The 27,521-nt window shown below is 42.0% G+C and overlaps 1 long non-coding RNA gene and 1 pseudogene across 1 annotated transcript in view; one reads left to right on the top strand and one right to left on the bottom strand.

Moving 5' to 3' along the window:
* Positions 1 to 1,322: 1,322 nt before the first annotated feature.
* LOC118970434 (uncharacterized) overlaps positions 1,323 to 27,521 on the bottom strand; it is a 56,410-nt gene continuing 30,211 nt past the window's right edge. Inside the window, exons 2-5 of the long non-coding RNA XR_012125817.1 lie at positions 21,969 to 22,104; positions 17,820 to 18,134; positions 9,190 to 9,318; positions 1,323 to 2,327 (exon numbers count right to left, since the gene is read on the bottom strand). This is a non-coding gene — a long non-coding RNA (uncharacterized lncRNA). The remainder of the gene's footprint in view (positions 2,328 to 9,189; positions 9,319 to 17,819; positions 18,135 to 21,968; positions 22,105 to 27,521) is intronic.
* On the top strand, positions 23,635 to 24,506 carry LOC108387674 (TIMELESS-interacting protein pseudogene; annotated as a pseudogene).

Below are 27,521 nucleotides of genomic sequence, written 5' to 3' on the forward strand. Positions count from 1 at the left end.
GTGGTTTACATACCACAGAATTTTCTACTTAAAGTGTAAACTCAGTGATTTACAGTATGTACACAGAATTGTGCAACCAGCACTCTGGCCAATTTTAGAAAATCTTTATGACCTCAAAAAGAGACCCTGTATCCTTCAGCTTTCATCCCCTTATCTCCTGAACACCACCCACCCTGCCAACCAAAGCTGCATAACCGCTTTCTGTCTAATCCACTTTCTACTTCTTTATATTTCCCTATTCTGGAATTTCATACAAATAGAGTCATAGCATATGCATTCTTCTGTGGTCGGCTCCTTTCACGCAGCATGTGTCCAAGATGTGTCTGTGCTGTAGCATAAGTCAGTGCTACTTTTTAGGGCCGAATACTATTCCATTGTATGGATATACCCACTTTTTTTGTCCATAAATCAGTTCGTGGACTTCTAGGTTGTTTCCATCTTTTGTTTACTATATGTAATGTTGCTATAAACATCATACACAAATTTTGTGTGAACATATATTCTCATTTCTTTTGGCATACCTAAGGGTGGGAATGCTGGGTGGTATGGTGACTCTAGGTTTTACATTTTGAGGAACTACCAGACAGCTTTCCAAAGTGGCTGAACTATTTTGCACTCCCACCAGCCGTTTGTGAAAGATCTGGTTTTTCCACATCCTTCCTAATTCTTGTTATTATCTGACTTTCCATTCTAGCCATCTTAGTAGATGTGAAATGGTATCTCATGATTTTTATTTGTATTTCCCTAATGGCTAATGATGTTGAGCATCTTTTCACGTGTTCATTGGCCATTTCTATGCCTTCTTTGGAGAAATGCCTTTCCAGAGCCTTTGCCCATTTTTTAATTTTTAACTTTTCCATTGACTAGCCATTTCCCTGTGTCTCTTCCTCTCCATGGGAACCCCCTCACCCTTAGACACAATAATATTGAAATTAGGCCCCTTATTAACCCAGCAATGGCTTCTAAGTGTTCAAGTGACAGGAAGAGCAACATATCTTTCACTTTAAATCAAAAGCTAGAAATGAATAAGCTCAGAGTGGAAGCCATGCCAAAAGCTAGGCCCCTTGCACCAGAAAGTTAGTCAAGTTGTGCAGGCAAAGGAGAAGTTCTTGAAGAAAAACAAAAGTGCTGCTCCAGTGAGCCCACAAATGATAAGAAAGCAAAACAGCGTTATTGCTGATAAGGAGAAAGTAGTCTGGATCGAAGATCCAACCAGCCACAACGTGCCCTTAAGCCAAAGCCTAATCCACAGCAAGGCCCCAACTCTCCTCAGTTCTATGAGGCTGAGGGAGGGGACAAGACTGCAGAAGGCAAGTTGGAAGCTGGCAGAGGTTGGTGCATGAGGTTTAAGGAAAGAAGGCGTTTCTGTGACAGATAAGTGCAGGGGAGGCATCAGGTGCTGATGGAGAAGCTGTAGCGAGTTACCCAGAAGACCTGGCTAAGATGATTAATGAAGGTGGCTACACTCAACAGCAGATTTCCAATGGAGATCAAAAAGGCTTCTATTGGAAAAAGATGCCATCTAGGACTTCCAGAATCAGAGAAGTCAATGCCTGGTTTCAAAACTTCAAAGGGCAGGCTCAGTCTCTTGCTAGGCACTAATGCAGCTGGTGATTTTCAAAGCCAACACTCACTGACAATTCCAAAAATCCAGGGCCCTTAAGAATTATACTCAATCTACTCTGCCTGTGCTCTATAAATGAAACAACAAAGCCTGGATAATCTTTTAAGCCCATGATTGAGACCCACTGCTCAGAAACAAAGGATTCCTTTCCAAAGATGAGTCCTCATGACAATGCCTTGTTTACCCCGAAGCTCTGTCAGAGATGTGCCTCTAGATCACGTGCTTTTCATGCCTGCTATACAGCATCCATTCTGCAGCCCAGCGAGTCATTTTGACTTTCAAGTCTTGTTACTTAGTACACACATTTCCTGAGGCTAAAGCTGCCATAGACAGGGATTCCTCTGACGGATCTGGGCAAAGCAAACCAAGAACTTCTGAAAGGACTCACCATTTAGATGCCATTAACCACATTTGTGATTCACAGGAAGACGTCAAAATAGCATCATGAATAAGAGTTTGGAAGACGTCGACTCCCACCCTCGTGGATGACTTTGAGGAGGTGGGGACTTCAGTGGAGGAAGTCACTGCAGGTGCGGTGCGATCAGCAACAGAACTAGAATTAGAAGCGGAGCCTGGAGATGGGACTGAATTGCTGCATCTCATCATCAAACTTGAACAGGTAAAAGGTTGCTTCTTATGGATGAGCAAAGCAAGTGGTTTCTTGAGATGGAACCTGCTCCTGGTGGCGATGCCGTGACGGCTGCTGAAGCGACAACAAAGGGTTTACAACATCACAGAAGCTTAGCTGACAAAGCAGAGGGAGGGTTTGAGAGGACTGACTCCAAGTTTGAAAGGAGTTTCACTGTGGGAAAAGTGCCATTCAAGAGCATCACATGCCACAGAGAACTCTTTCATGAAGCAGCAAACTTCATGGTTTAATTTTAAGAAATCACCACAGCCTCCCGGCCTTCAGCAGCCTCCGCCCTGATCAGTCGGCCACCATGGAAGCAAGACCCTCGTCCAGCAAAAAGATGATGACTTCTTGAAAGCTCAGAGGATGGTGGCATTTTTTAGCAAAACAGTATTTTTCTATTAAGGTACATCCATTGTTTTTTAGACATGATGCTATTGCACACTTAATAGGCTACAGTGTAGGGTAAATGTAACTTAGATGTGCTGGGAAACCAAGAAATTCATTTGCTTCACTTTATTGTGATATTTACTTTATTGCAGATCCGCAACAAAACCCTCAATATCTGTGCAGTATGCCTGTATTTCAGCCTGAAACACTTTTCATGTTATCAGAATACTTTCTAAGCATTATTATCTTTAACAGCTGCCCAACTGACCATTTCATATTCTAACTTTTAAAATCTACCTACCTCTCATCCAGGGGCCCTTAATTCACGTAAAACTGTCTGACAAAATAGAAAAGCTGAATTCTAGGTACTTGTTGAAAAATACTATCTCAATCTTATGCGTGACAACAGTTATCAAAGGGAGGACTGTTTCAAGGATACCAGCCCCTCACTCTCAGGTGAGATCCCTATAATCTCCGGACCAGCACAGGGTGAGGAGCCGGCCCACACCCTGCTCATCTATTGGCATATTCTAATGTTGGGTCATGAGGCCCTGTGAGAAAGGCTGAAAGACTCAACCCAGCAGAAGTGGCTGTCTGTCTGTCTGTCTGTCTACACAAGGATGCTGTTAGACCCTTTGACTTCACATCATGCCTCCCAGCAGAAAGGCCATCTTGTTTATACAAAGATGCTTTTAGGTTATTAGCCATGAACTCACATAATGTCTCATTTACGAGAACCTTCCATGCTCAGTGGAATAAATCTGTGTCTACTAAGAATAGTTGGTCTCCTCCAGAGTAACTGGTCTGTTTTATCCCATGAGTACTGTGAATTGTATAACTGATCAGCTTTCCCTTTATCCATAGGCCACTAGGAAGCTTGCTTGTGGCAAATTTGTGACCTTCTTTTGGCAAGTGTACAGGTCAAATATTCCTAGCTCTCTTTTATGTCCCCACCATTACTTTTTCTTGCTCCTAAAAAATTCCTGAAATTATCCTGTGTTTTATATAGCTCTGCTTGCTGTCTGAGGTCCTTTCTAGAACCAGTAAAGTCCAACAGTTCAGGGCCTGACTCTAAAGCTGGAGTCACAGTCTGCTGTTGAGCAAGTAAGTTACTTATCTCTTCCGTACCTCAGTTTTCTCCTTCATAAAAAAGGGACGAAGCCTCTGTCCCGTAGAGTTCTCATGACAAAATACACACAAAGACCTCAGATGTGTGCTTAGCTCATAATAACTAACTGCTTAAAATAAATTTTAAAATCATTTAAAAGAAATAATTGTACTCATTCTCCTATTGCTAGAGTTTACCTTGCATAGGACTTACTCCAAGTGGAATGACGAGAAAAAAGCATGCATGTTTTGAAGGCTGTGTGCTAATTTTCACATCAACCAACATGGAGGAAGCTCCAGTCTTATCATCCCTTTTTCAGGGCTAAGTATTGTTGCTTTTAAAAATCCTCTGGTCTGACAGGCAAAAAAGGAGTATTATCTTACGGTCATTTCAAGCTACATTTTGTGGATAACTCATGAGATTGAATCTTCTGGCCAAAACCACTATGTTTATTATTGATCACTTATATTTCTTCTCTCTCTGTCCATCTCTTGTTATTTTCCTATGGAGGTCATTGTGTTTTTCCTTTTATCATTTAAATAAGCTGAGAGACTCTATGGACTCCAGTCATCTGCCCAGAGAGGGGAAGACAGGGTAGTTGAGGCGTGAGGGAGGTAATGGTCACAGGGAATGGGAAAGGGTGTCCAGGAACACCTAAAAGGATGCCAGGCAGTGTGTCGGTCCTGCAGGGGGAACGGCCATCTTATTAACCGAGGATCGATGAGTAGTTCTAAGAGCAAAGCACACTACAAATAGGTCACCATCATCATCTCTCTCTTCCTGTCCTTTGAAAACATGACCAGTTCCAGAAAAACAGTTAAACACTAAGGTTTGTTCTTTCAGTTGCAACAAAAAATTCCTTGAGTTACAAAACAATTTTAAGAACATAGTCAAATACTTCTCTGTCGCCAAGACTGTTTGTAGAAGCATAGTTATTTTTGTAGCCGTGGAAACCCAGCGGATGCCATGGCTACATAACCAGCTTGCCCAGATAATTTCTAGTAAACCAAGTCAAACAAATCACTTTATCTACCCAGCTCATTTCAGATCACTTAGAAATGCTTTCTTTCATCACCAGTGGAGAGAAAGTAGGCAGCTTGGCTTTGTGCACAACCGGCTTAACGTCTTAGCTTCCCTTTTGACATCTTAGCTTTTTTCCGTTGTTTTAAAAAAGTTTTAACAAGCACAGAGTACATGCCAAAATAGTTCTCTCATCTCTCTTCTGATTTCTCCTAATAAGTCTCTGGATATACCAGCTTATTTCCATGAGGATACTGAGAGACACAAAGATGCTACACCCCGCCCATGGCCACATGCTAGACAGAGCTACACAAGCCTCGTCAACAATTTACTCCACGTGCAAATATATCCTTTGGCAGACTAAGGAAAACCCAGTTACAGGCTCTTGATATTCAATTTGGGAGAAAGATGTAGAAGTTTATTCCAGTCTAACCTTGTCCTTTTCTGCAACTTATTTTTTAAGATAATATGTGGTTGAATGTTACTCTGTGCCAGGCCCTGTTCTGAGCATTTTTCATATATTAACTAATTAATCCCTTTTAACAACCCAAGGAGATTGAGGGTAACGGTAATGATAATGACAATAATAATACTCCTATTTAACAGATGAGGAAACAGAGGCACAAAGGGGTTGTGTACCTTGTTCAAGGCCTTGCGACTGGCAAATGATGTTCCTTCACTGTTAATACAAGCTTCTCTCCTAAGCCTTGTACCTTTCTCTCATTGGACTTTCTACCACTTCCTCCTCCATCCCCAAGGACTATCCAAGAATTACAAGCCATGCTCTCTACCAAAATGCTGTAGTGGACACAACAGCAGACGAGTTAGCAGTCACAGGACTTGGATTCATGTCCCAGGTGGCTTCAGTAAAGTCAATCAATTCTGTTGGGCTTTGGTTCTATTATCTGTCAGAAGGGAATAATCATAGTGCCGATATAACCTCACAGGACAGTCATAAAAATCAAAGAAGATGATGGAGATGAAAGGTCTTTGTAAGGTGAAAAGTCTTGAGCGACCTCAGAGACTTTTCATGTGTGGTCTTGGGAATGGCCAGGGATGTTCCACAGAAGAGGTGATATCAGAGCTAAGTTTCGAAGGGTGTGTCTGTGTCTTAATATAATAGAATCACAGTAAATAACATTTACTGAGCAATTAGGATGTTCCAGGCTCTGTGCTAAGAGCTCTACGTGCATTATCTCTTTTAATGCTTTCAACAATTCTATGAGGTCACTCAGGTCCTACCCACCCGGCTCATATAAATGTCTCTTAGCATGATTCAATAATGGGTTGGTTGCTCTGGTGTCCACCAATCACAGCCGAAGAGAGGTGTGCCTGTGGCTGGAATGAAGTGCACAGGCTTTGAAGGTGGCAACCCACGTCCCCAGGCCAGGCCCTGGCAAGCTCAACAAAGTCGTAATGGGAACAATTTACTCTGGACACATCTCGAGAGGGTGCAGCCTGGAACATAACTGACATGTCAATTACCCAAGAGAAGAGACTTGGGAGGCTTTTCTTAAGCAATTTTGACCATTATTCTGGCTTAAGCTTTGCTTGCCCTCAGTCAGACCAAAAGTAAAGCAAGAGACCTCTAGGAAAAGACTAGAAATCTGGATTGCCCACAAAACAGACCCCTAACTTATATAACAACAAATTAGGGAATGCATTTTAAGCCTTAAATGATGCAGAATGAGTCAAGTGAAACATTATTGATAATTATCGCTCATGTTTCCAAACCTCTCTTGAAGCAGTTAGTACAACTGAAATTGAAATGGACAGTTGAAGCAACTGCTGCATAAAACAGGAGATAGCAAGGGCTTCTGGGGAAGGGGCAGGCTCTGCTGCCTATGGGGGCTTATAATGAAGCTGAACACGTAGGGCCAAGAGAGGCACCTGCTTAAGGGGTGTGGACAGGCACAGAAGCGGGGATGGAGGACATGACTCCTATCACAACACATTCAACTAACTTTGAAAAACCAGGACCAAAAATCCTATTTGTCCCCATTGAAATAAATCCGAAACCCTTCTGATTGTTTTCCTGAATGTGGCAGGTAGACTTCTGATGAGATAAACGAGTGAGGTGGGTCATCTCACATGTGGCGAAGCAAGCAAATGCTTTCAGGATCTGTCTCACTTCACCGCAAGTATTCTCCTTGATAATCACTAGCTGCACACGTCGAAGGTGGCAGGCAGAAAGGCACAGGTATCTTTCTGCGACACCAAGGGCAGAGGCTAAGAGGGACTCCTAGTGCACAACAGGGAGGCGGGCAGAAGAAACTTGAGTCACTGTACCAGGCAATCTCTGCAAATGCACCCATGGCCTGTGATGAAGGACGTTGAGTGAGGGCTCCTTTACTAACAAGCCAAACCATGTCTACAGCTGTTCACCTCACATGCATACCATGCTGGCTCTTCTGAATGGATACTGAAAAATAAACATTATAGATGCACCCAATCGCTAAAGGAACACGTCTGAGACCAAAGGGAATTCTTCCCACTGTGTCTTCACTGAGCTTACCGGTTCATCACTTGCATTCCTGTAGATCCCTCATTTTGGAGGACATAGGTCACTGCTTTCAAAACCCGTGCAAAACCCTGTGATTTTGGGAAAGAGATGGGATGTCGAATAACTTGGGCCAGGGGAACCTACAGAGTGATAGTTATTATTGTGATGATACCAACCAAGCCTACAGTGAGAAACTGAACTATTACCACCAACTGGCCTGAGGGAAAATCACACAAGGTCCGGGGTAGGGGGCGAGTGAAGTCAACCCTAATCCATTCGGCTCACAGTATCGATGGAAACGGGAGGGGGGGGTGCCTACGACAGATGAGCTCCCTTTGGAGGATCTGTCTTCACACAGATAAGGGAAGTTCTAAGACAGCCTCTTCCTGCATTTGCTGTTTCTCAAGTGCCTTCGGCTCAAAATAATCAATATATCAAAGCAGCATCTTTTGGGGGTGGCATGTCCTGGACTCGTTCACCTTTACGATTGAGACAGCAAAGGTACTGAAGAGGCCGTTTACAGAGACCGTGTGCTCTGCAGTACAGCTGATGTGGGCAGATCAGACGCCCTTTTTAGGAAATCCCCATCCTCTCAGGGGGTGGCCGAACAGCTCATCAGAAAGCCCACCCTACCAATGCTGTCTCCTTAATGAGCACAGACTTTGTTAATCAGCAACATTATGTTAGACGAGAGTTCTCATTGGTAAAATTGGCCACAGTCAAGGTATGTGGACTGGCTAAAGTGTTTTAGCCACTCTTCCGGGAACAGAGCATAAAAATCTAAGATGTCCTGGAGCCCCCGCCCTAAGGGATGGTGGCCAGATCTTGACCCCTATGCCTCCTACATCCACCTATTGATTCAGAGGATTCAGAGCCTTCTACGTCCACCTATTGATTCAGAGGATTCAGAGCCTTCTACATCCACCTATTGATTCAGAGGGAGGATTCAGAGCCTTCTACATCCACCTACTGATTCAGAGGATTCAGAGCCTTCTATGTCCACCTATTGATTCAGAGGACTCTGTTTCCTGAGGACAGGATGAAGTCACCCACATCCTGCCTCAAGAATACTGACACCCCTACCTCAGAATGAACCTTTTATACAACATGTGCCTTCATGTACCTGAACAGAACAGATCGCATGAAGTATTGTGTGCCTGCTTGTTGATAAGCATATACTTGATAAGTCTCTGTATGGGTGGCTTAATTTTGTCTGAAACTTGCTTTCATTATAACCTGGTAGTGAGGGACAGGGACTAATTAACCCTGACCCTCCTTTAATGGCAATGCCAATATCTATGAAAAATAACTTTAAAATTATGTAAGTCCAAATTATTGGGTGTCAGTTAACACCTAAGACCAATATTCATTTCACTCTTCCTCTTTTGTGCAGAAGTCATGATATTTTTTGGGGATTGACTACTCCACAGGCTTACTCTTGATCAAGTCTTTAAGAGCAACGTATAAATAGTATTTTTCTTCCCACCTGGGCTCTAGACAAATCGAGAGATGTTGCAAAGGAATAAGGCAGATGGGAACTCAAGCATTACTCTCAGTACTGATAAAGTGTAGTCCTTGGGAGATGAAGCTCTGTGCAAAAACCGGGATGATTGTGCTAAACTCCCCATCCTCCAGTCTAGACCTTGGAACAGCCCACCCGAGGGCAAGTTTGGAACAGCAGAGCAGACCCGTACATGTGGAGGCTGCCTTCATTGGGCTGGGAAAAGAGGGAGGGAGAAAGAGATCAAAATGTCCATGTTTGGGCCCGTGGATAATTTGGCTTCAGTTAAGAAACAAGGCCCAATGGCTGTTTAGGCAACATATCCAATGCGCACAGAGGACAGTAGGGGATGAAGCAGGTGGCCATATCTTGATACATCTAGTGTTGAGAAAAAATGTGCATCAATGAATACCTTCATTGAGGTCCATCATAAGATCATGGTTTGTTCGGATCCTTGGACCACAGGCAGGCAAAAGGCAGGAAGCAGTCACTCCCCAACAGCTTCCCTGGGCCAGCTCAGGCAGTGCCCCACCAGTCACATCTGTGGGGCAGAGGTAAAGGGTGTCCAGGATGAGCCTGTGAATCCCACATGATGGCTCTCAAGGCACAGTACCCAGCCCCCCATCGCCAGGGCATCAGCAACCCTGCCACCGCCAGGGTATGGTTACGGAGCACATCTACTTTCTGCATGAGCTGGCAAAGGATCTCTCACTCTCTGCTCCTTCCAAACTTGAAGAGCCCCTTCTTTCTGCTCTTAGCTCTTCCTTTATGCAAATATAAACCCAGGATTAAGAAAGTGAAATTCAAGCCATCCCCACTGCACAGATGATGAAAAAGGAGGGCTCATCTCAATTGCCAAAGCCTAGATTTGAAACCAGGACGGGGTCTATGCAGCAAATACTGTAAACGTTTCCAAAACTTGACATTTATCCCTAGAGATCAAGTAGGAAAAAAAAACACAAAACCCACATAAACATCATACAGTGCCTGTTTTACATAAATATAAAAGGAAATTATAGTTTGAGTGAATTTCTGTCTCAAAAAAGGAACCAGATTTATAATGTTATTTTATACACTGTTAGTTCATTAGATTATAACATAAACATGGTTCAGCTGTTGTCTATTTTAGCAAAATAGACTCAAGTTTCATGGAATGAACTGAGTCACCACTGTGGCTTCTATCCAGATCAAAACAAAGTTGAAATATAACAATAGTGATGGAAGCATTTTAAGAGCAAGAACTTCAATGCATACCTAGATTTTGTATAGAAAAAAAAAGAGTAACGTTTAAAAACACAGCAAATTGCTTAGTGTTTGCAGTATATCTTTAAAAGCATATAGTCAAAGAATTTAAAAGGACATAGGGAAAAAAAAATATATATATATATATATATATATAGAGAGAGAGAGAGAGAGAGAGAGAGATTAGCCAGGATCCTGATATTTTGGGGATCTCCACATGAAAAGAAATACCATATGATAACAAGATTCATTCTAAATGTAAATCTAGACATTCGTTGTTTATAGAAAAAGAGAGCTAAATGGAAATGAAACAAAGTTGATACGCTTCAACAAAACAACGAAAAGTCTCATGTAAACACAGATTCTTCACATCAGCCACAATACTGCTTGTGCAAGGCAGGCCTCCTCAGAGCCCAGGGTGCAGATGCCCTAATGCAGGAACTCCACGTAAGCCAGGGGAGGCTGCTTTAAATCACCCCATCAGGAGAGGAAGCAGAGGAAAGCTCCATGCAAGGGGTTCTTTCTCCCCAAACCATCGCTGCAAACTTCAGCAAACCACCACGAGTTACAGGGCATTGTTCGTAGGGGACTGGAAGGAAAGTTCATAAACACTGAGAAAATAGCATTCATCAGGCACTGTACATATTCACTTTTTCTCAAGTATACACTACACATCTTTGCAGTATTACCCCTTTTTTACAGATGACAAAAACTGGTGTTCATTAAGTGACGACACACACCAGCAGAGCCGCAATCCAAACCCCGGTTTGTCTTTTACCAAGTCCTCTGCTCTTTCTGAGCCTCATCTACCTCAGACTTAGGTATATACCAACACCCTCACTTTAACCAGATGCTGCCTCTGAGCTCAAACGGGGCCTTCTAAGGACGTGCGTGGAGAAGGAGGGATGTAGGAAAGAGCAAGTGAGGAAGAAATATCCAAATTTAAACTCCGAAATCTAGTCCGGGGTCGACAACCTGTTGCTGTAAAAGGCCAGATAGTAATATTTAGGCTTTACAGACTATACGATCCCTGTCAACAACTACCCAGCCTGGCCGTTGTAGTGTGAAAACACCCGCAGACAATGAAGCGGAGCAGCTATGTTCCACTAAAACTATTTACGGATGCAGAGATTTGAATTTCATACAATTTTCACCTGTCACATTTTTAAAAAGTGAAAACCACTCTTAGTTCATGAGCGGTACAGAAATAGGCCCTGGGCCAGATTTGACCAACAATCTACAGGCAGGGGCCCTGGTGCTGGACACGAGGTTCAGTCATGCTTACAAACAGCAGCGTAACACTCATACGGAAGTCACCAATCAAGCACTTTATCTATTCTGAACGTAGTGGACCTACTGCACAAACAGAAGCTTTTAACAGAGTCAACCGAACTGATGAGCGAACAGCAAGACGCAAGCCCCTTTGCAATGAATGGCTAAAAAACAATAGACCTGAGATTTTAAAAGGTTACCTGTTAATTAAGCCTAATAACCCAGAGGATTCATCTCCAAATAATATGATTTTAACCCAACAAAACTGAATCTGCTATCTGTGCTGAAAGATGCTAAAATTGTCATTACTTATGTTCTTTTTTCCTTTAAAAGTTTTTTCTTAATTTGCTGTGTTCTGTTGAGCGTTTTTACTTACATATCAAGGCTAATTTTTTTCATAGGCTTGAACTCCCTTCTTTGTAAGATGATGCTCATAAGAAAAGCATGATTCATTTTAAAGTAACTTCATCATAAACTTTATGAAAGCTATGCAATCCTGCAGAGAGATACACTTTATCTTTTGAGAGATGCACTAACAGAAATGTGATTCGATAACCCTCGGTCCAACTACCAGAACGATTACATGAAGAAAATGAACTAGAAGCTGTTATGTTTGAGGATTTAAGACAGTAGACATTTTATTGTACTGCAAAGAAGGAAGAGCCAGCTCGTCAGTACACCGGCCACGGTTCTCTCTGAGAAGCACCGTCAAAGGAGAAGCTCTGAAAATGAATGAGCAGGGGGCTGCCGGATGTCAAGAAGAGCTTCACTCTGTGGTCCCTGGTTTCTGGCAGCAACAGGAAATGTTCAGTCGGCCGCTGGGAGACTCCTCGCTGGCGCACTGACTTCTCTGCTGTCAGTACCCTGTGAGTGGGGGGTGGAAAGCCCCCTGGAACCCTTCAGGAAATGCAATAACCTTGTCACTTGTCAATGCCCTCGACAGCTTATAGGACAACCTGTCAGCTAGCTGGTGGTACTACATTAATGAACCTTGCCCTTGAAAGGGAAAAAAAGAAAAATCCAATAGTTTAACACAGAGTAATCAATGAAGAAACTTGCAGGGTTTTTTTTTTAGGTGTGAAAATGTGCCCATTATTCGGGTGTTAAGATTAAGAACAGTCAGAAGCAGTCCTCCACTCTTTCAGTTTAATTAGACTTCCCATAACCAGAGAGGACTTTTATTGAAAATCTCATAAAGATCACAGCAACGTAAAAGGACTTTACTTGGCCATCATCCTCCAGGAATAAATTTTTAAAGGTTAAAGCAAAATGTTTAAGTATTTAATTTCTTTGAAGCAGATCACCATCTTACTTAAAGAGGTAGTATATGAATATTTTACTAAGTTTATATACTGAGCTCCCTAAAAGAAATTTCAGGAATAACTCAACCTATGGCAAGAAGCTACCATCTCCTCCTCCTCAGCCCATGGGAGGCATCATTCATCACTGCCCTCATCCCTGAAATTCCAATCATTCTAACACCACTGGCTTCGGGACATGACACCGTATTGCAAGGCATTTGTTCTCTCTGCCTTTTGGCAGGAACCAACTAAATAGCTCTCCTGTAAAGAAAGCTTTTTCTCTAAGGAAGACGGGGGCAGATCCTCCCACTGGCTCTTTCAGTGCCAGTTCCAAGCCCTTCTGGCTTGCCATCTTGCACTGTAGAAGCTAGAAAACTAAAAAGTCCATTCTTTAGACTCCCTTGTGGGCAGTTACATACATAACCAGTTTGCCCAGCAAGTCTGGGAGACGGGAGACAAAGAAGGTCCCTTGACAAGGCGGCTGCACAGAGGCCGGCTGGCATTTGTGGTGGAGGCTATTGATTTTCCCAGACTGCTGTGGCAGAGGTTTGACTGGCCAAGCCCCAGAGTCACGGGTGCCCAGCACTGATATGCACCCGTGGGGGTGAGCTGTCTGTGTTGACAGTCTGTGGGCTGGGTGGGTATTTCTTTAAGCTTTCAGCCTGGGCCCCGGCCCTCCTGGAATTCTATAAGTTACCCATTTACTCTGAAATAAATCCCTTGAGGCTTAAACGCTAGAGTGCACTCCTTCATTTACAACCAAGCACCCTAACAGATATGACCCTGGCAAGTCCCTCCCATGAAATGCAAGGGCATCCTGAGGATCCAGTGAACCTGGATACGGAACTGGCTCTGCTGATTGCTAGCTGAGAGGCCCTGGGCAAATACCCTAACCCCTCTGTGCTTAAGTTTCCTCTGCTATAAAAGGGGGTGGAGGAGGCTAATACCCACCACACCGGGCTGCTGTGAAGAACGAGGTAAGGTCTGCAGTGTACATGGCCTGGCGCCTGACATACCGTAAGTCCTCTGTACATAACTGTTTCCTACATATCAAAAATACTTATGTCGGAAGAGGCTACTGAACCCTTTAGAGAGAAGTGCAGGTAAGGGTTTCATGGTGTGCAGGGAAAAGCGTACAGCTAGGACACAAGGGGGAATAAAGTTCCAGGAGAGGGTCGGGTCAGGATGTGCAAATGGAGGTCGCAGTAAATGTCAGAGGGGTGACTCCTAGAAGTCAGACCAGCCTGATGTGCTGAAAAGAGCAAATTAACTCCAAGTTAGAACTCACGCTTTTGCAAGTAAAAGAATATGCAGTGTCGGGTTTACACAAACAGAAATTTTCTCAGAAAACAGGCCCAGAGGCAGGTTGTCACTGGCATACGTTCACTGCAAAGTGACCCTGTCAGGGACTCAGCTCTCTTCCCACTGTCATCTCCACCTTGCGGGGGGGCTGATTCTGCTCCGGGCACTCGCCCAGTTTCAGCCAATCAAACGCAGTCGCGGCCAAGAGCCTTTACCACTGGTGCCTGTGTCTTACTTTTCAGGAAAGGAACCCTCCTAGGTCAGCTCCACTTCCATCTCATTTAGCAGAATGGGCTCATGTATCCACTTAAAATGAATTATTAGCCAAGGGCCAAAATCATAGGAACACTTTGATTTTTAAAAACATCATGTAAGTCGCATGGCTTAGAAAGGGAAAGCAAGATACTCCTGCTTCAAAGAAGTAGGCAAAGGGGAACTGACGCATAAAAGTCAGGCTTTTTTCTGCTTATCCCTGGAAGTCCTTGAGCAGTGCCAACGAGAGGAGGCTTTCTCATAACCAGGTACAGTCCTGGCCTTGAGATCTGCTGGGAATCCAACAGTGAGCTGGCAGAGAGATGGACACAAGACCCAGAATGAATGAGGTGTGACTCAGAAGGCATATTGGTAAAAGCACCAATCCCCAAAGTGGAGTGTGTGTGTGTGTGTGTGTGTGTGTGTGTGTGTGTTGAGAGAAAGAGGGTTGATTCACATCTAACCCAGGTTGCAATCAGCTGTTAAGGAATCTATTCAGATAGACAGGGACCTCAATGTAAGAATCAGTCGGTACCTGCTGTCAAAATCATGGCATCTTTGTGGATTCAGGGACAGGTAAGACCTGAGACAAGGCTGGTGCTTCTGGCAGTCAAGGCCAACTCCAGTGGGAAGAAAGGAGAAAGCCGACAGGCCCGATGCAGGGCGTCTGGTGCATCACCAAACAGGCTGGGGAACGGCAGGACTCAGCTCCTAGTAAGCACTTAAGAAAAATCCCATTCTATCCAATTAGACACATAAAACATGGAATGAGGCAGGGATTCGAGGGAAAGCTGCACCCCTGAACTTTATTCTGGGCTCAGTTAAGCAGATCAGCTCCAGATCCTACCCATGCAAGATGCTGGGAGCCCTAATCCGGTCAGATTTATTTCCCACCCTTGGAGTCTCTGCAGGCCTACAGCCAGGCTTTGACACGCAGCTGTTGAAGGACAGAGAGAGAGTTCCTTCAACAAACTGGGCATCCATTGTATGTGCAACACACTGTTCTAAGTGCTGAAGATACAGTAACAGGCAGAACAGATGTGATCCCCTGGCCTCAGGGAGCTCACTGGCTTCCCTGAACAACGGGGAGAGAAAAATGACAACTGGCCAAGACCACAGCTTGCCAAGACTTCGGCATCCCCCGATGTGGGAAGAAATATGAGCCCCACACAGGGAGGAAAGTTGTGCAAGACATGACCTATCTTCAACAACCCGGCAGTCTACAGGGAAAGTTTCAGGGAGGAGACTGTCCTGGGAGGTGGCCGAAGAGACGTGACTGCTACAGTCAGATGGTGACAGCTTCAGGAAGCCCGCAGCCCAGCCTCAGAGAGCGTTCCTGCTCTTTCCCGTGGGACTGGGACTACAGCTGGAGCCGCCCCCACTCTAGCACAGGAGGTCCTCTGGAGCACCCTACACACACACCTGTCCCAACCTTTGGGTCTTACCCGTTAGGTTTTCAGAGTCTGATAATCCCCTGGCAAACACGGGCATTATCTGATTCAATGATAATCAGTGTACTTCCAAAACAAGAGAGCTGGTGATATACGCCATTAATAAGAAAACTGTCATACTGGTGTCTACACTTCTAACAGCTGATACGGGGAAAGTTCTGGCAGTCCACACTTCTAACAGCTGTCATCAGGGCTTTGCTCTTTGTCCAAGTTAACCTGCGGTGTGCCTGAAAATGCTTTCCTAATGGCATATGTTTGCCTTGTTAATCCAATAACTGTACTCCTAAATATGAACAAAGGCATGAAAAACAGTTCAGAAATGCAAACTCATGCAGAACACCACCTTCTCATTCCACGCACAGGTAACTGAGACAGCTTGTTATTGGGGTACGTGTAACGTTCAGACAGCACCCAGTTTCCCAAGGTGGTAGAGAATTAACATGCATTATTAAAATCAACAATCCAGGGAGAAATTTGCTATTAGCTAATGGTAACACTGCGAGACCAGCACATAGTGAAACTGACTGATTTAGTTTCCATTAGTTTTTTTACTGAGCGCCCAGTCACCCAAAGAGGAAATCATTAATTACTGGTAAAGTAGTAGTAGACATTTAACAAGGAAGAAGAAAGGAAAGAAGGAAGGAAGGAAGAAGGATGGAAGGAACTAAGGGTTCAGTGACACCAGACACAGGCGCACCTCATTTTATTGCCCTTCACCTCCTGAGCTTCACAGACACTGCGGCCTTTACTAGAGGTTTGTGGCGATCCTCTATCAAGCAAGTCTGCTGGCACCGTTTTTCCAACAGCATTACCTCACTTTGTGTCTCTGTGTCACAGTTGGGTAATTCTCGCAATATTTCAAACTCTTTAGCATAATTACATTTGTGACGGTGACCTGTGATGGGGGATCTTCGGTGTTACTACAGCACTTGTTTTGTGGTTCCGCAAACCATGCCCATATCAGAACGCGAACAAAATCAATCAACATTGTGTATTCTCACTTTTCCTCTGACCAGCCATTCCCCCATTTCACTCCCTCCCCTCAGGCCTCCCTGTTTCCTGAGACACAACAATACTGAAATTCTGCCAGTTAATTCCCAGTTATTCCCAGTTAATACCAGTTATTAATTAGAGGCAATTGAACACGATGGCCTCTAAGTGTTCGAGCGAAAGGAAGAGCTTCACGTCGCTCATTTTCAATCAAAAGCTGGAAATGATCACCTTCAGCGAGGCACAATGAAGGGCACGATGGGCTGCAAGTTAAGCCTCTTGTGCCAAACAGCCAAGTTGTGGATGCAAAGGAAATTTCTTGAAGGAAATTAGAAGTGCTTCTCCACTGAACACACAAATAATAAGAAAGCAAAACAGTCTTACTGCTGATGTGGGTAAAGTTCTGGGAACCAGGACAGAAGATCAAACCAGCCACAACATGCCTTAAGCCAAAGCCTAATCCACAGCAAGGCCCCAACTCTCTTCAGTTCTATGAGGCTGAGAGAGGGGACGAGGCTGCAGAAGGAAAGCTGGAAGCTGGCAGAGGTTGGTGCATGAGGTTTGAGGGAAGAAGGTGTCTCCGTAACAGAAAAGTACAGGGAGGCAGCAGGTGCTGACGGAGAAGCCGCAGCGAGTTACCCAGAAGATCCGCTGAGATCATTATTGATAGTGGCTGCACCAAACAACAGAGTTTCAGCATAGATGAAACGGTTTTATACGGGAGGAAGATGCCATCTAGGAGTTTCATAACCAGAGAGGAAAAGCCAGTGCCCGGCTTCAAAGCCTCAAAGAGCAGGCTGAGTCTCCCGTCAGGGGCTAATGCAGCTGGTGACTTTACGATGAAGCCAATGCTCATTGACCATTCTGAAAATCCCATAAGAGTTATACTCGCTCTACTGCCTGTGCTCTATAAATGGAACAACAAAGCCTGGATAACAGCACATCTGTTTACAACATGGGTTACTGAATCTTGTAAGCCCATGGTCGAGAACTACTGCTCAGAAAAGAGGATTCCTTTCAAAAGATGAGTGCTCGTGTCAATGCAGTGTTTACCCTGAAGCTCTGTCGGAGATGTGCCCCTAGATCACGTGCTTTTCATGCCTGCTTCACAACATCCATTCTGCAGCCCAGCGAGTCATTTTGACTTTCAAGTCTTGTTATGTAGAGCCATAGACAGGGACTCCTCTGACGGATCTGGGCAAAGCAAACCAAAAAGTTCTGAAAGGACTCACCATTTAGATGCCATTAAGAACATTTGTGATTCACAGGAAGACGTCAGAATAGCATCGTGAATAAGAGTTTGGGAGACGTCGACTCCCACCCTGGTGGATGACTTTGAGGAGGTGGGGACTTCAGTGGAGGAAGTCACTGCAGGTGCGGTGCGATCAGCAACAGAACTAGAATTAGAAGCGGAGCCTGGAGATGGGACTGAATTGCTGCATCTCATCATCAAACTTGAACAGGTAAAAGGTTGCTTCTTACGGATGAGCAAAGCAAGTGGTTTCTTGAGATGGAATCTGCTCCTGGTGGCGATGCCGTGACGGCTGCTGAAGCGACAACAAAGGGTTTACAACGTCACAGAAGCTTAGCTGACAAAGCAGAGGGAGGGTTTGAGAGGACTGACTCCAAGTTTGAAAGGAGTTTCACTGTGGGAAAAGTGCCATTCAAGAGCATCACATGCCACAGAGAACTCTTTCATGAGTCAATCAAAGCAGCAAACTTCATGGTTTAATTTTAAGAAATCACCACAGCCTCCCGGCCTTCAGCAGCCTCCACCCTGATCAGTCGGCTGCCATCAACATTGAGGCAAGACCCTCGTCCAGCAAAAAGATGATGACTTCTTGAAAGCTCAGAGGATGGTGAGCATTTTTTAGCTAAACAGTATTTTTAAATTAAGATATATCCATTGTTTTTTAGACATAATGCTATTGCACACTTAATAGACTACAGTGTAGTGTAAACACAACTTTTATATTCATTGGGAAACCAGAAAAACTCACTGGACCCTCTGTACTGAGATATTTACTTTACTGTGGTGGTCTGGAACCAAAATCTCAATATTTCTGAGGTATGCCTGAACAGATAGCCAGTCTCTGAATTTACATTAATTAATATATAATTCAGATGCAATTGATTTTGATCAAGGATTCAACACAAAAGATAATTAATGTCAAATTCATGTAATAAAATCCATTTGCCTTTCCAAGGATCAGCAGTATATGTTAAAAGGCAAAATCTGAAGCATTAGCAATATTCTAGGAAAAATAATCATTGAAAATACAGTATGAAATAGAAATTAAAATCCCTGTTGAAATACCATTTCTCACCTATTTGTCAGCAAATTTCCAAAATTGACAATATATGCTGTTAGTGTGGTTTTGAGCAAACTAAGTTCTCTCATATATTTCGTTTAGGAATGCAAAATAGTTCAGGCTTTCTGAGGGGAATCTGTCAATAGGTAACAAAGTTACAAATGCATTAATAATGGTCCAATATTCCCATTTCTAGTAGTCTGTCCCAGAGATACAAGTGTAAATAAACAAAAAATATTTGTTTACATTTTCAAAATGAACCAATGGAAAATTAACAACATATTGATGAAAATAGTTACCCATGAAGGAATTGGATGGAAGAGACAAGTGGTGGACATGAGACTTGTCTGAATGTGATTATTTAGTTTTAACTAGATAGTAATACTGTTCATATAATAATAAAATAAATTTAATTATAATCAATGTCTAGAAATTAAAAATGAAAACAAATGACTCCCTATATTACACGGTATCTTGACTGAACATCCTCAGTAGGATATATTCTATGGACGAAAAGGAAAGGAAAAAATTAAAATCTTGAACTTCATTCTGTGTTCTTATTGCTAGCAACGATATCAATGTTGATATTTTGGTACAGATATATATATTTTATTGGCTAAAACAAGCAATTATGCTAATGATATTAGAAGCCAAGGCTTTCAACATGAGAAAAGAGATACGAGTAAATTAAATCAAAGGTTTCTGCAACATGTTACTACATTGATAGATAGTAACCACACTAGAAGAGGTGAGGATTTAATAATATGGGTACCTGTTGAACCACTATGTTGTATATATGAAATCAACATAAGATTGTATATCAATGATACTTTAATTTAAAAAATTAAAGGTTATAAGTAAAAAACCCAGAGATCTAAAACTGAAATTGGAAATGTCAATGTAGACACATGATTTCTCCCTGGAGCAATCCAGTGAAAAGCCTTAGGAACAATGACAGCCCAGTAGCAATGAACAGTCTTAAAATCTAGATTGTAGTCTTTATATAGCATTCTTTGTCTACAACTAAAGCTAATAAATGAGATAAGTAAAGTCATAGGATACAAGGTTATTATACAAAATCAATTTTATTTATATATTACCAGTAAACACCTGGCAACTGAAATTAAAAATACCATTTACAGGAATAATCAAAACATGAAATACTTAGGAAAAAAATTAATAAAATGTATATGAGACCTGAAACTTTACCTGAGACTCTACAACACATGGCTAAAATTAAAGAAGACCTAAATAAATGGGAAGGCATACCATGCTCACAGATGGGAATAATCAATCTTGTTAAAATGTCAATGCTCCCCAAGTTGAACTACAGATTCCATGCAATTCCTATCAAAATTCCAGGAGTCCCTTTTGTAGAGATTGACAAGCTATAACTAATATGGAAATTCAAAGAATCTATCAATTTTCAAAAGGTAAAACAAAGTTTAAAGACTTAGACTACTTGATTTTAAAACTTACCAAAAAGCTAGAGTAGACAAGACAATTTAATATTAAATAAGGGCAGACTTGTAGATCGCTGCAAGATCACTGGAGTCTGGAGAGAGACCCATGCCTGGGGGATCAATTGATTTTCAAAAATGATGCTAATGTAATTCAATGAGGGGAGAAAAGTCTTTTCAGCAAAGTGTGAGAACAATAGCATAGCAGTACAGGAACACACGTGACCACAAACAAGAACCACAATCCTTACCTCACATCACACACATAGAAATTAACTCAAAATGGATCATAGAACTGAAGATAATAGCTAAAACCATGACATTTCTACCAAACTTAGGAAAAAAATCTTTACAACCTTGGGGTAGTAAAAGATATCTTAGAACAGGCCATAAAAAAGCAGAAGCCATAAAAGAAATAATTGATCATTTGGACTGCACCAAACATAAAACTTTTGCTCTTTGAAGGACTAGGGGAAAAAAAACTAAGAAAATTAAATGGCAAGCCACCACTGGGAGAAATATTCACAATACATATATCCTCAAAAGACTTGCGTTCAGAATATATATATATATATTCTTGAACCTGAATCTAAACAAGTCTGCAGGCTACAGGAAACATGAAGGATACAGAAAAAAGTTAAGTAACACTAGAAGGAATATTCATCAAAACCAGAATTTAAGACATTCTACAGGACAATTGACCCAACTATGTAATCAAGTCAATAGCATTCAGAAAATGGTAGGTTATGATCAATTAAAAGAGTCTGTGGGAAAATGGATATAATATAAACTTACTGAGGAATGTTAAGAATGTGACTGACCTTATTTACTGTCAAACGGATGCAGCTTCAGGAGCGAACACAGGAGGCACTGATTAAGTGTAAAAACTGCACATTAGTGCAAGCTTAACATAACACAATGTAACCTGAGTAACTACTGACTGTTCACCAAAAGTAGGGTGATGTGTAACCACTGCATCTTTAATTCCAGATAAACAAAGCTGAAAACCCACCAGGGGTCTGCACACCTGAATGCATGATTTTTTTTTTTGATTAATAAGCTTACCTAATTCTGTATCTATGAATTAGTGTCTTCCTTTGGGTCTTAATTTTTTGTTTCTCCAAGTTTCAAAACATTTTTAAGAAACAAAAAACACATGCAGTATGTGGACATACTGATCAACCTACAGTGGAAATTTTTACCATTTTACTTCTTTGCTGAAAATCCTTTAGTCCCTCACTTACCATTTACTAATTAGAATTCATTCACCTCCATGGGTCTGCAAAGCCTTCAGTGAATGGGGCTCCTTAGGGCCCCAGTTCCATCTCCTTTTTCTCCCTACAAAAACCGTATGTTCATGTAATAAACCTGCCACTGTCAGCTTGAGCTCCACACTACGGCTCAGGCTGGTCTCACCCTGGCTTGCCTGCCTTCCTCATTTTCTTTGCTCGGCCAGCTGTTACTCTCCTAAACCCAGCTCACTGGTTGCACTGCATCTCAGGCCTCATCTGCCTTAGAAAAACCTCTTGGATCTCCCAGGCCGAGGGTGGTACCCTCCCCAATGTCCCTGCGGTACCATGTACAAACCTTTACCTTACTTAGCACTTACCTTATTTGCTGGAATTCCTATTCGTGTCTTCATGCAACCCAATGGATTTTTCCAAGGCAGCACAGCACAGGGGTTGGTCTATAACGGGTGTTCCACAAATGTTTGCTGAGATGAACTGAAGTTATAACAAATTCCACTGGAAGATATAAACATTAATCAGTGGTTAATTAATGCATTTGACATAGGCACTGTGAAATTGTTCAATGATTTGCCCCTGAAATAAAAATAACTGGAGAGTCAAGTGGTTTGAGCAAGTATTCCAGGCTATTTAATTGCTCCCCCAGCTAAGAATTATCATTCCGATATATTCCCTTCTAAAGTGACTGATATGTATAGAAACCTTCTATGATTTCAAGAATGATTTTTATCTTAAAAATGCACACATGCCCTATTAAAGATTGTTCTGCTAGTAATAATAAAATTTGAAGTACTTAAAGAGTCTGATAAATTCTCACATTGATAAAGTGGTGAGCATGGTGAATTAATGCTCTCTGCTAGGCGGCTGCTAGCAGAGAACAGTAAGATGCTATAGAGGCATTACTTGTCTTCCCCGTGCTATACTGCCTTCCCTGTGAATCCCCTACATTATGTGTGCTAATTATAGGGCCCTTTAATCCCCTTCAGGCTCCCTCCCCACCCACCCTTCCCCACCCCTCCCCTTTGGTAACTGCTAGTCCCTTCTTGGAGTCTGTGAGTCTGCTGCTGTTTTGTTCCTTCCGTTTTGCTTTGCTGTTATACTCCACAGATGAGTGAAATCATTTGGTACTTGTCTTTCTCCGCCTGGCTTATTTCACATAGGCAGCTGCTAGCAGGAAACATTAAACTGAAGATTTTTCCCTTTGCTGCCATCTTTTGGCTGAACGACAGTCATAAATCTTGAGAAGAAAGTAAGAGAAGAAACTTTATCGTCATTAAGACGTTTAATGCCAGGCACTGGCTTAGGGACTTTCACATCTATTATTTCATTTTACAATGACAGCGGTCTTCCATAGATATTATCATCTTCCTTTTGATAAGGGAGAAAGGTAGGTGTAGCCAACACTGGGTGTCATCCTTCCCAAACCAGATTTTGTTCATAGTGCAGACAAACCCTTGAGAGGAGTCTGAGCCCCTTCCTAGACCCTTCCTAGATAACCTCTTCACGGGCCTGAGCAATTATGGAGCGACCACCTTGCTTGCCGAGAGACAGGATTGGGGCATGGAATGAAACGAAGTCAGCAGGAAGTGGGGTAGGGAAGCTTTCTGGAAGATTTTCATTGCTCTTAAAAAGACAGTCAAGCAGAAATAAATCCTTTTTTCTCCTCTGAACATAACCACTCACAGGTGAGCATGAAATAGGGGCAGCCATCCAGGAACCATGAGGGCAGCCAGCCGAAGGCAGCAAGCCAGGAAGCCCAGACTGGCCCAAGAAAAGGTGGAAAGAACCTCATTTCTCTAGAACATCACGGAGCAGCTGCTCTAATTCTTTTTTATGTGAGATATTAAATGTTATTGTTTAAGTCATCTTTATTTTGGCTTTTCTGTCACAAACAAAAGCATCCTAATTGGTTCATTCAAGTTTTAATGGATTTAAATAATTTACAAATATAAAGATTTATATCTGGTACATCATGCTATTATCTACCTGTTTCTTTTTTACATATAAAACAGAAGCAGAAATTTAGTGAAGAAAGGTTCAAAATACAAGCTCTTAGCCACCCCGCCAACCACCGCGCTGGGGCAGCTGCTGCGTGTCTGCGAGGAAACGATGCCGGAACCCCAGGAGAATGGCTTGGTTGACCTACCAGGTTATGAGCATATAGAAGACGGAATTTTTCCTCCTTTCCCTCCTCCAGCCACTCCAGGGATAGAAGATGGTGAAGGAGCTGAACCTTATGATGAGTCAGGGGACGGAGCACCTGCTCCCGTACCTCCAAAGAAAACAGTTAAGAGGAACAGACCCAAGCTGGATGCTCAGAGGTTAATTCAGAAAGAGGGCTCCCAGCATTAAGGCATGTGTTTGATAAGGCAAAATTCAAAGGTAAAGGTCATGAGGCTGAGAACTTGAAGATGCTAGTCAGACACATGGAGCCCTGGGCACATAGGCTCTTCCCTAAACGGCAGTTCGAGGATCTTATTGACAGAATTGAATACCTGGGAAATAAATAAAAAGGAAGTTCAGACCTGTTTAAAATGAATTCATCATGACCTCCCTATTTTACATGAAGATTTCATTAGCAATAAGGATGAAGAAGGGGAAAATAGTGGCCATGATGTAACTGCTACCGATTTAGAACCCTTTTTGATGAATTCATCTGAAACTGAGAAGTTTGCTTCTGAGTCAAGTAGTAGAAGCCTAACAGAAGAAAAACATCAAAGAATTGAAAGAAAGAAACAACTGGCCTTGAAAGACTGCAGGCAAAGCTATTGAGTAACGGTCAGTCCCTAGGATATGACTTGTTAATCATTAGGAATATGCAAATCAAAACCTCAGTGAGCTGTCACCTCACACCTGTCAGGATGGTTATTATCAAAAAGACAAGAGACAATGAGTGCTGACAAGATGTGGAGAAAAGGAACCCTCACATGCTGTTGATGGGAATGTGAATTGGTGCAGCCTCTATGGAAAACAGTATGGGGGTTCCTCAAAAAAATTAAAATTAGAAATACTATCTGATCCAGCAATTCCACTTCTAGATATTTAACCAAAGGAAAAGAAGTGGCTATCTTGAAAAGATATCTGCAGCCCCATGTTCACTGCAGCATGAGTTACAATAGCTAAGACATGGAAATAACCTGTGTCCATCAATAGATAAAGAAAATTTGGTACACACACACACACACACACACACACACACACACACACGCTAGAATATTGTTCAGCCCGACAAAGACGGAAATCCTGTCATTTGTGACAACATGGATCAATCTTGAGGGCATTATCCTCATTGAAGTAAGTCAGGCAGAGAAAGACAAATACAATATGATATCACTTATACATGAAATCAAAAAAACAAACAAACTGAGTTCATAGATACAGAGAACAGATTGGTGGTTGACAGAGCATAAGAGTCGGGGGTGGGCAAAATGGTACAAATTTCCAGTTGTGATAGAAGTAAGTCCTGAAGATGTAATGCACAGCTTGGTGACTACAGTTAACAATACAGTGCTGTGTATTTCAAAGTTGCTAAGAGAGTAGATCTTAAAAATTCTCATCACAAGAAAAGAAATGGTAACTGTATGTGGTAGTGGATGTTAGCTAAACTTATCGTGATATCTTTTTACAGTATATAACATTGTATATATTGTACACCTAAAATTAATACAATGTTATATGTCCATTATACCTGTTAGAAAATAATAACAATAAGAAAAAACGGAAAGCATATAAGAAGTCTTTAAAAACCCATATAATAAATATATAGTATGGAACTAAGTCTATGAAATTATAACATATTAAAAGTATTATTTTCTTCACTCTGACAAAATATAAAAATAATTATATTACCCAGCTATTTGGTGGTGAGACATTTTAGTAATTTTTCTCTGATTATAAAAGTAACACATTTATTCTAGAGAAACATGGAAATGAGAACATGTAAAAAATAAAATATTAACATCTATAAAGTCCACCAGCCAAAAATAGCCAACTTACTTTTTTCTCCCTCCTTTCATTTTCTCTATACTTGTAATTAAGATATACATGCATGTATACATACACTTCAGATTAAAATGGAATTATATTTTATATTTCGTGTTTTCCATTTAAGATTATATTGTAGAAGCCTCCCTATTTCATTATATTTCTTCAAAAATGGCATTTGTGATGTCTGTACACCATCGTCTTTTGGAAATACCATATTATATTTAAACAAGCCCTACCTGCTGTTCATTTATATTCTTCTACAAAATTTTTTACTATTCTTATGAACATAAATTTCTATGTTTCTCTGATTCTTTCCTTTAGAGAATGTCCTAGAGGTAGAATTACTAGGAAAACGAGTATGAATATTTTCTAGGAGGGAACATTCTCCATTTTCTGCTTATTCAATTGATTATCATTTTAAAAAACGCCTATTGAGCATCGACTATGGACCAGGCACTGTGCCAGATGTTAGAGGTCCAGTGGCGAAAGTGACATGGGTCCTGCCTCACAGAGACTATGGAATCTAGGTGACAATACCGACAACTCAAGCAGTGTGGTGGGCAGTACAGGCTGCCTCTCCTGTGGGGGACTAGGAGACACAGGAAAATTCCTGAGTATCTGAGAGGTGGGGTTCAGACAGCCTTCTTGAATTAACATCTAACCTGATGCCTGAAGAACATGAAGTTGGTCAGGAGTATGTGGGATTTTGAGATAAGGTGGTTTCACGTGGACAACAACAGTATGAACAAAGATCCTCCGGCTGGAACAAATGAAGGGGGTCAAGTTCGTGATTAGAGAGAGAAGGTATACACATGTGGAGGTGGGGAGGGACAGTGGGAGGAGGCAAGAAATGAGACTGGAGCATAATGGGGGGCAAGATCAGCCCTGTAAGCAAAAGCAGGGAATCTGAGCTCTATCCAAAAATTCTTGGAGGTTTTAAGAAATGGAATGACGATACAGAAGGCAGAAAGACACGGTAGGGAGGAGATGCGACTTGAAGTAATGCAAAACTAACAAAATTCTCATTTTTGCAAAGGTTACTGGATTAATAGGAAATGGCGTAAATTCAACCACACAGCCTATCACACTACATAGTGCCTGAGCATTTCTGGAGTAGATAAAAGAAAAAGGTTATCATCAGGTAGGGCAGATTCTGGAGCTGGACTGCCCAAGTTCAAGTCCCAGCTCTACCACTTAATAGTTTTTAGAAAGTTGGACTTAAGACTGCAAGAGTAACTCACCTCAGATTTGTCACAAATATTGAGCGAATACTTGCAAAGCACTAGAACGATACTAGATGCACATACTTAGATCTGTGTGCTTACTAATACAATTTCACAAAAAGCTCATAACTGATATTCACCATGCTGTAAATCCATTTCTTCAAATACTGCTTTCTCTGAAAGGTATATTATAGCAAAGTTTATTTCCCTAAGTATTTTACAGGTAAATAAGGTTTCATGGTCATATAAGTTTGACCAACACTGGAAGAAGAAAAACAGGTATGAAAATTACTAAAGGGAAACTCCACTGCCATGGCATCTGCAGGCCTGCAAGGGAAGCTGTCATGCTCACCAGGCCAAATGACACCATGCCAGACCCTTTCAGCTGCTTTACTTCCCAGCAGGAAGAAGGTTGGTTTCCACCTCCCTGCAACAGCCTAGCCAATGAGAGACTATCACAAGTTAGCCAATGAGAAACCATGACACATGGGACTCCCAGTTTCCTCCAATGGACTTATTGTTGAGAACAGTCTCCTTTCCTCTACAAAAGAAAGCTCCTCTGCTTTGTTGGCCACACATGTCTATAGATTTGCTGCAGCCCTTGTATGTCCTGAACTGCATTCTCTGCTATTCCCAAATAAACCCGTTTTTGCTGGTAAATTGACTGCTTTACTTTTCAAGTTATCAAAGGGGAAAAAAAGATAT

The sequence above is a fragment of the Manis javanica genome, chromosome 15, assembly GCF_040802235.1.
Source record: "Manis javanica isolate MJ-LG chromosome 15, MJ_LKY, whole genome shotgun sequence".
Lineage (NCBI taxonomy): Eukaryota > Metazoa > Chordata > Mammalia > Pholidota > Manidae > Manis > Manis javanica.